Here is a 7,733-nt window from a genome sequence, read left to right on the forward strand (position 1 = left end):
CCGGGAGGCGGAGCTTGCAGTGAGCCGAGATGGCGCCACTGCACTCCAGCCTGGGCGACAGAGCGAGACTCCGTCTCAAAAGAAAAAAAAAATTTAAATAATGAGTTATATTTATACCTGTTGACCTGAGGAAAATTTTGAGAGTCCACAGAATAATTTAAATAATGGTTAACTCACTTGGAAATGTGTGAATTTAGGAGTGGTTTGCACATGTTACTTCTGTAGCAAAAATTTTACCTAGCCAAAATGGAAATGGCATAATGAAGTCTTTTACCATAATTTCTTGAGAGAAAATTGCTTTTGATTTGCACGGTTTTAAGCCATGCATGCCTTTTCAAGAATACATCCTTGCATATGCCAAGGAATACGTATAAATTACCTCGGTAAACTATTTCTGTCAAGAATGCTGGTTAATGAGTTTCATGTTAGGGGTATGTTTAAAAAAAAAAGAATGCTGGTTAAGTAATATAGTTTTAAAAAAGTATTGAACTGAGAGTCAGGAAACTTGGGCAAAATAATTATACTAATGCTGCTACTTATAAGAAAGAGAAGCACACAAGCTGGGCGTGGTGGCTCACGCCTGTAATCCTAGCACTTTGGGAGGCTGAGGCGGGCAGATCACCTGAGGTCGGGAGTTCAAGACCAGCCTGGCCAACATGGAGAAACCCCGTCTCTACTAAAAATACAAAAAAATTAGCTGGGCGTGGTGGTGCATGCCTGTCATCCCAGCTACTCGGGAGACTGAGGCAGGAGAATCGCTTGAACCCAGGAGGCAGAGGTTGCTGTGAGCTGAAATTGCGCTGGACAACAAGAGCGAAACTCTGTCTCAAAAAAATAAAAAAAAGAAAGAAAGAAAGAAAGAGAAGCACACAATCGCAGTTTATGCCTTTGGTGGACTTAGAATGCAGATGAAGAGATAAGGAATAAATAAGTGAATAATAATGCAAGAATGATCATAAGATACTGAACATCTAGTTATCAGGTACACGTTGCTGACAGTAAGTGCTACAGGCACTCAGGAATTTATTCATTCATTCATAGGGTATTAGTGCACAAGCTAATACCCTATGAATTAGCATCTTCCTTTCTCAAAATTGGTGTCTAAAATTTATTTCTCATCTGGTTTTCCAGTTTTGGTGATCTCCTGGCTTGTTATCATCTATATAATCTGTTCTATGCATTGGACTTTGGGCTCAGCCTTTCTCTTACCTGTCCCTCTCCTTCTCAGACACCAGTCCTGAAATCTGTTCTGGAATTGGACGAGTTTGTGCTTCTTGCTGCCAGATTTCTATTATGTTGCTTACATAGATCTAAACCACACCATAAAAGCCGGGCACCATGGCTCACACCTGTAATCCTGGCACTTTGGGAGGCTGAGGTGGGCGGATCACCTGAGGTCAGAAGTTCACCACCAGCCTGGCCAACACAGCGAAACCCTGTCTCTACTAAAAATAGAAAAATTAGCTGGGCCAGGCGCAGTGGCTAATGCCTGTAATCCCAGCACTTTGGGAGGCCGAGGCAGGCGGATCACCTGAGGTCGGGAGATCGAGACCAGCCTGATCAATATGGAGAAACCCCGTCTCTACTTCGTCTCAAACAACAACTAAATAAATAAATAAACTACATCATAAGGCTTGAGTGCTGTTTTTTTTTTTTTTTTTTTGAGATAGAGTCTTGCCCTGTCGCCCAGGCTGGAGTGCAATGGCGCAATCTCAGCTTACTGCAACCTCTGCCTCCCAGGTTCAAACGATTCTCCTGCCGTAGCTTCCCAAGTAGCTAGGATTACAGGCATCTGCCACCGCGCCCGGCTAATTTTTATGTTTTTAGTAGAGACCAGGTTTCACCATATTCTCCAGGCTGGTGTCAAACTCGTGACCCCGTGATCTTCCCGCCTTGGTCTCCCAAAGTGCTGGGATTAAAAGTGTGAGCCACCACGCCTGGCCGAGTGCTTTTATCTCACAAAAATAAAATAAACTACAAGCCTCCTTGCCAATCTCTCTGCCTGCAGCCCAATACTACCACTCCATCTCTCATATCATTTAATTTTTTTTCTTTTTCACACCTTCCAGAACAAACAGATCTCTGACATCAGCTATCAGTAGAGATCTGTCTAACCAGCAGATCCATCCATGTCACTTACCTGCTTAAAGCTCTTCAATGGTCTTCCAGCCATGATAGAATAATATGGGACATATTTACTCTCTGCCTTAAACAATTTAAAACAAAACGGACAAAATATATGAAAGAAAGGTTTTCAGATATTGGAAATCAAGCAGTGCAGAAGAGTGGGCCCTGAGAGACGGGAAACAAGTGAGGTAGTTCTTTTTTTTTTTTTTTTTTGAGACAGGGTCTCTATCTGTTGCCCAGGCTGGAGTGCAGTGGCGCATCTCGGCTCACTGCAAGCTCCGCCTCCCGGGTTCACACCATTCTCCTGCCTCAGCCTCCCAGGTAGCTGGGACTACAGATGCCCGCCACCACACCCAGCTAATTTTTTTGTATTTTCAGTAGAGACAGAGTTTCACTGTGTTAGCCAGGAGGGTCTCGATCTCCTGACCTTGTGATCCGCCTGCCTCGGCCTCCCAAAGTCCTAGGATTACAGGCGTGAGCCACCACGCCCAGCCTTTGAGACGGAGTCTCGCTCTGTCACCCAGGCTGGACTGCAGTGGCGCGATCTCGGCTCACTGCAACCTCCACCTCCCGGGTTCACACCATTCTCCTGCCTCAGCCTACCAAGTAGCTGGGACTACAGGGGCCTGCCACAATGCCCGACTAATTTTTTGTATTTTTAGTAGAAACGGGGTTTCACCGTGTTAGCCAGGATGGTCTCGATCTCCTGACCTCATGATCCGCCCGCCTCAGCCTCCCAAAGTGCTGGGATTACAGGCCTGAGCCACCGCGTCCAGCCCTTTTTTTTTTTTTTTTTTTGAGATGAAGTCTCGCTCTTGTCCCTCAGGCTAGTGTGCGATGGCAGGATCTCAGCTCACTGCAACCTCCGCCTCCCAGGTTCAAGCGATTCTCCTGCCTTGGCCCCCAGAGCAGCTGGGATTACAGGTGCCTGCCACCACACCCAGCTAATTTTTGTATTTTTAGTTGAGACAGGGTTTCACCATGTTGGCCAGGCTGGTCTCGAACTCCTGACCTCAGGTGATCCACCAGCCTCGGCCTCCTAAAGTGCTGGGACTACAGGCGTGAGCCACCGTGCCCGGCCACAAGTGAGGTAGTTCTATGATTGGCCCTGCTTACCCCTAGAGAGAGTTTACAGGCCACAGTGCAGATAGGGGGAATCCTTTTTATTTTTATTTTGTAAGACAGAGTTTTGCTTTGTCACCCAGGCTGGAGTGCAGTGGTGCAATCATGGTTCACTGCAGCCTCAACTCAAGGCTTAAGCCTTAAGCCTGAGCTCAAGCAATCCTCCTGCCTCAGCCCCCCGAGTAGCTGAGATTACAGAAGTGTGTGCCACCATACCTGGCTTTTTTTTTTTTTTTTTTTGTAGAGACAGAGTCTCCCAATGTTGCCCAGGCTGGTCTAGAACTCCTGGGCTCAAATGATCTTCCCACTTCCACCTCAGCCTCCCAAAGTGCTGGGATAACAGGTGTGAGACACCACACCTGGGCAAGGGGGAATCCTAATGGAGCTCCCTAAGTTGAGGAGATGGAGCTAAGGATTCAGAGAAGCCACAATTGCTAGAATTCATAAAGTAGAATACCAAAGAAGGAAGAGCTGCATGGAAAGTAGAGAGCTGAACAAAGGAAGAACTCCAAAGACCTGCACGGAGTCTCCAGCAGTGTACTGATCAGCACATGTGTGTGAGGATCTTATCCAAGGCAGAGGAAAAAGATCCCTGAAAAAAAAACTGATAAAAATTATTGGGGATGATGCAGAGCTGGCATAATTATTATTTCCAAGAGTCAGAGTAGAGAAACCTTGTAATAACATGGGGCATCAGGAAAAGTACTTGGAGGAGGTATTGCTTCAGTAGTAAGGCAAAATTAGTCCTAAAGACTACTCTGGTCCCATCTACAATGCTTGAAAACAAGGCTCAAATGGATAAATTGTTTTAAAGTAACTTAATGGTGTCCGAAAACAAGCTCAAAATAATTTAAAGGAATAAAAATAAATAAAAGCCAGAACCCAACATGGTAAAATTCATAATGTCTGGTGTCCAGTAAAAAATTATCAGGTCTGGGGCTGGGCACGGTGGCTCACGCCTGTAATCCCAGCACTTTAGGCGGCCGAGGCGGACAGATCATGAGGTCATGAGATCAAGACCATCCTGGCCAACACGGTGAAACCCTGTCTCTACTAAAAATACAAAAAATTAGCCGGGCGTGGTGGCAGGCGCCTGTAATCCCAGCTACTCGGGAGGCTGAGGCAAGAGAATCACTTGAACCCGGGATGTAGAGGTTGCAGTGAGCTGAGATCATGCCACTGCACTCCAGCCTGGGTGACAGAGCAAGACTGTCTCAAAAAAAAAAAAAAAAAAAAAAAAAAAGAACTCAAAGCCAATGTAACTAGAGGGCAAAAAAAGTAAGAAAAATGATGTGGGAGTCTTTGAATGAATAAACATATTTTAAAAAATTATCAGGTCTGGGTTGGGGTTTTATATATGTAGCAGAGCAGCTCTCTTGTTGTGAGCTATTGAAAGCCCTTGACACCTTTAAAATATAACAATTAAATAAAAATTATCAGGCAGCTGGGTGTGGTAGTGCATACCTATAATCTCAGCTACTCAGGAGGCTGAGATGGGAGGATTGCTTGAGCCAGGAATTCAAGACCAGCCTGGGCAACAGAATGAAACCCTGTCTCAAAAAACAAAAAAATGGCCGGGCACAGTGGCTCATCCCTGTAATCCCAGCACTTTGGGAGGCCTAGGCAGGTGGATCACCTGAGGTCAGGAGTTTGAGACCAGCCTGGCCAACATGATGAAACCCCATCTCTACTAAAAATACAAAAAATTAGCCGGCTGTAGTGGCAGGTGCCTGTAATCCCAGCTACTTGGGAGGCTAAGGCAGGATAATCGGTTGAATTTGGGAGGTGGAGGTTGCAGTGAGCCGAGATCATGCCACTGCACTCCAGCCTGGGCAACAAGAGCAAAACTCTGTCTCAAAAAAAAAAAAAAGTTATCAGGCATGCACAATAGCAGGAAAATGCAACCAATACTGAGAAGAAAAACCAATCAATATAAACAGACCAAGAAATGACACCTTAAAAAATATTTAAATAGCTATTATAAATATATTTTATATGTTGAAAAAAGTAGGCTGGGCGCGGTGGCTTACGCCTGTAATCCTAGCACTTTGGAAGGCCGAGGTGGGTGGATCACGAGGTCAGGAGATCGAGACCATCCTGGCTAACATGGTGAAACTCCGTCTCTACTAAAAATACAAAAAAAAATTAGCCAGGCATGGTGGCGGGGCCTATAGTCCCAGCTACTCGGGAGGCTGAGGCAGGAGAATGGTGTGAACCCTGCAGGCAGAGCTTGCAGTGAGCTGAGATCACGCCACCACACTCCAGCCCTCCAGCCTGGGTGACAGAGTGAGACTCTGTCTCAAAAAAAGAAAGAAAGAAAGAAAAAAAAGTAGAAGAGTAGTGAGCTTTTTCTTTTTTTTTTTTTTTTTGAGATGGAGTCTTACTCTATCGCCCAGGCTGGAGTGCAATGGCATGATCTCGGCTTACTGCAACCTCCACCTCCGGAATTCAAGTGATCCTCCCATCTCAGCCTCCCGAGTAGCTGGGATTAACAGGTGCCCGCCACCATGCCCAGCTAATTTTTCCATTTTTAGTAGAGACAGTGTTTCACCATATTAGCCAGGCTGGTCTCAAACCCCTAATGTCAGGTGATCCGCCCACCTCAGCCTCCCAAAGTTCTGGGATTACAGTTGTGAGCCACCATGCCTGGCCGAAGAGTGAGCATGTTAAAGGAGAAATATGTAACATATTTTTTAAAGACCCAAATTGAACTTCTAGAGATGAAAAATTAATTATCTGAGATGAAAAATATACTGAGGAAATTAACAGAAAATTATATGTTGCAGTAAAAAATATTAGTGAACTTGAAGACCTAGTAATAGAAACTATCAAAAGTGAAACACTGAAAAAGTGAAGAAAGGCTGAAAAAAATAAACAGAGCATCAGTGAGCTGTGAGACAACTTCATGGGGCCTAATATACATGTTATTTGGGTCCCAGAAATATAGAAGGGATCATAAAATTATTTAAAGAAATAATGGCTGAAATTTTTTCAAATTTGTTGAGAATTTTGCCTTGCTAAGTAAAAATCGCCTTGCTAAGAAAATTAAATTTACATTCAATTGCTGTTTCTTTGCAGCACCAGGGAACAAGCATTCTGTTTCTAAATAGACATTTTACATATAACAACATGGCATAATCAAATTGCTTAAAATCAATGATAAAGTGAAAAATTTGAAAGCAGTTTGTGAAAAAAGACACTTTCTGTATAGAAGAACAATAAGGATGATAGCAGACTTCTTGTTGGGAACAATAATACAACCTATTGGTTACAGAATCTCCCTTCACAAGTAAGCCTTACAGTTGAAAGCACTCTACTTTCAACAATTGTTATTTTGCCAGCTGCGGTGGCTCAGGCCTGTAATCTCAGCATTTCAGGAGGGCCGAGGTGGGCTGATCATCTGAGGTCGGGAGTTCCAGACCAGCCTGGCTAACATGATGAAACCCTGTCTCTACTAAAAATACAGAATTAGCCGGGCGTGGTGGCATGCGCCTGTAATCCCAGCTACTCAGGAGGCTGAGGCAGGAGAATCACTTGAACCCGGGAGGCGGAGATTGCAGTGAACTGAAATCGTGCCACTGCACTCCAGCCTGGGCGACAGAGCAAGACTCCGTCTCAAAAAAAAAAAAAAAAAAAAAGAACTGTTATTTCTCCTATAGACCTCAGCAAATATTTGTTGGATATTTGGAAAATAATAAGGTTCATTTATTCCTTAAACTTATTATTATTATTATTATTATTATTATTATTATTTGAGACAGAGTCTCGTTCTGTTGCCCAGGCTGGAGTGCAGTGGCGCGATCTCGGCTCACCGCAAGCTCTGCCTCCCGGGTTCAGGCCATTCTCCTGCCTCAGCCTCCCGAGTAGCTGGGACTACAGGCGCCCGACACCGCTCCCGGCTAATTTTTTCTATTTTTAGTAGAGACGGGGTTTCACCGTGTTAGCCAGGATGGTCTCGATCTCCTGACCTCGTGATCCACCCGCCTCGGCCTCCCAAAGTGCTGGGATTACAGGCGTGAGCCACGGCGCCTGGCTATTCCTTAAATTTACTAATTTTTCAACTTGATATGGGAACCTAGGATAGAGGGTTAGCCCAAGTCCCAACGCTTGAACTCACAGGAGCTCAGAAGAAGATCTGTGGTTTTGTAATGTTCAACAGATTTTGAAAAATTTTGGCCAGTAGTTCTTCAAACATTTTTGGTTTTAATGTCGAGAAGAGGGACTTGTTGATAATTATTCTCAAAGGATTGAGCAGGGACTCTTCATGCTGACTTTGAGGTGTCTTTTTCACTCTCTTGACAAATTTGTCCAAATAAAATTAAACACCAGCCGGCCGGGCGTGGTGGCTTATTCCTGTAATCCCAGCACTTTGGGAAGCCGAGGCGGGCGGATCACGAGGTCTGGAGATCGAGAGCATCCTGGCTAACATGGTGAAACCTCGTCTCCACTAAAAAATACAAAAAAAAAAAAATTAGCCAGGCGTT

The sequence above is a fragment of the Symphalangus syndactylus genome, chromosome X (genome assembly GCF_028878055.3).
Source record: "Symphalangus syndactylus isolate Jambi chromosome X, NHGRI_mSymSyn1-v2.1_pri, whole genome shotgun sequence".
NCBI lineage: Eukaryota > Metazoa > Chordata > Mammalia > Primates > Hylobatidae > Symphalangus > Symphalangus syndactylus.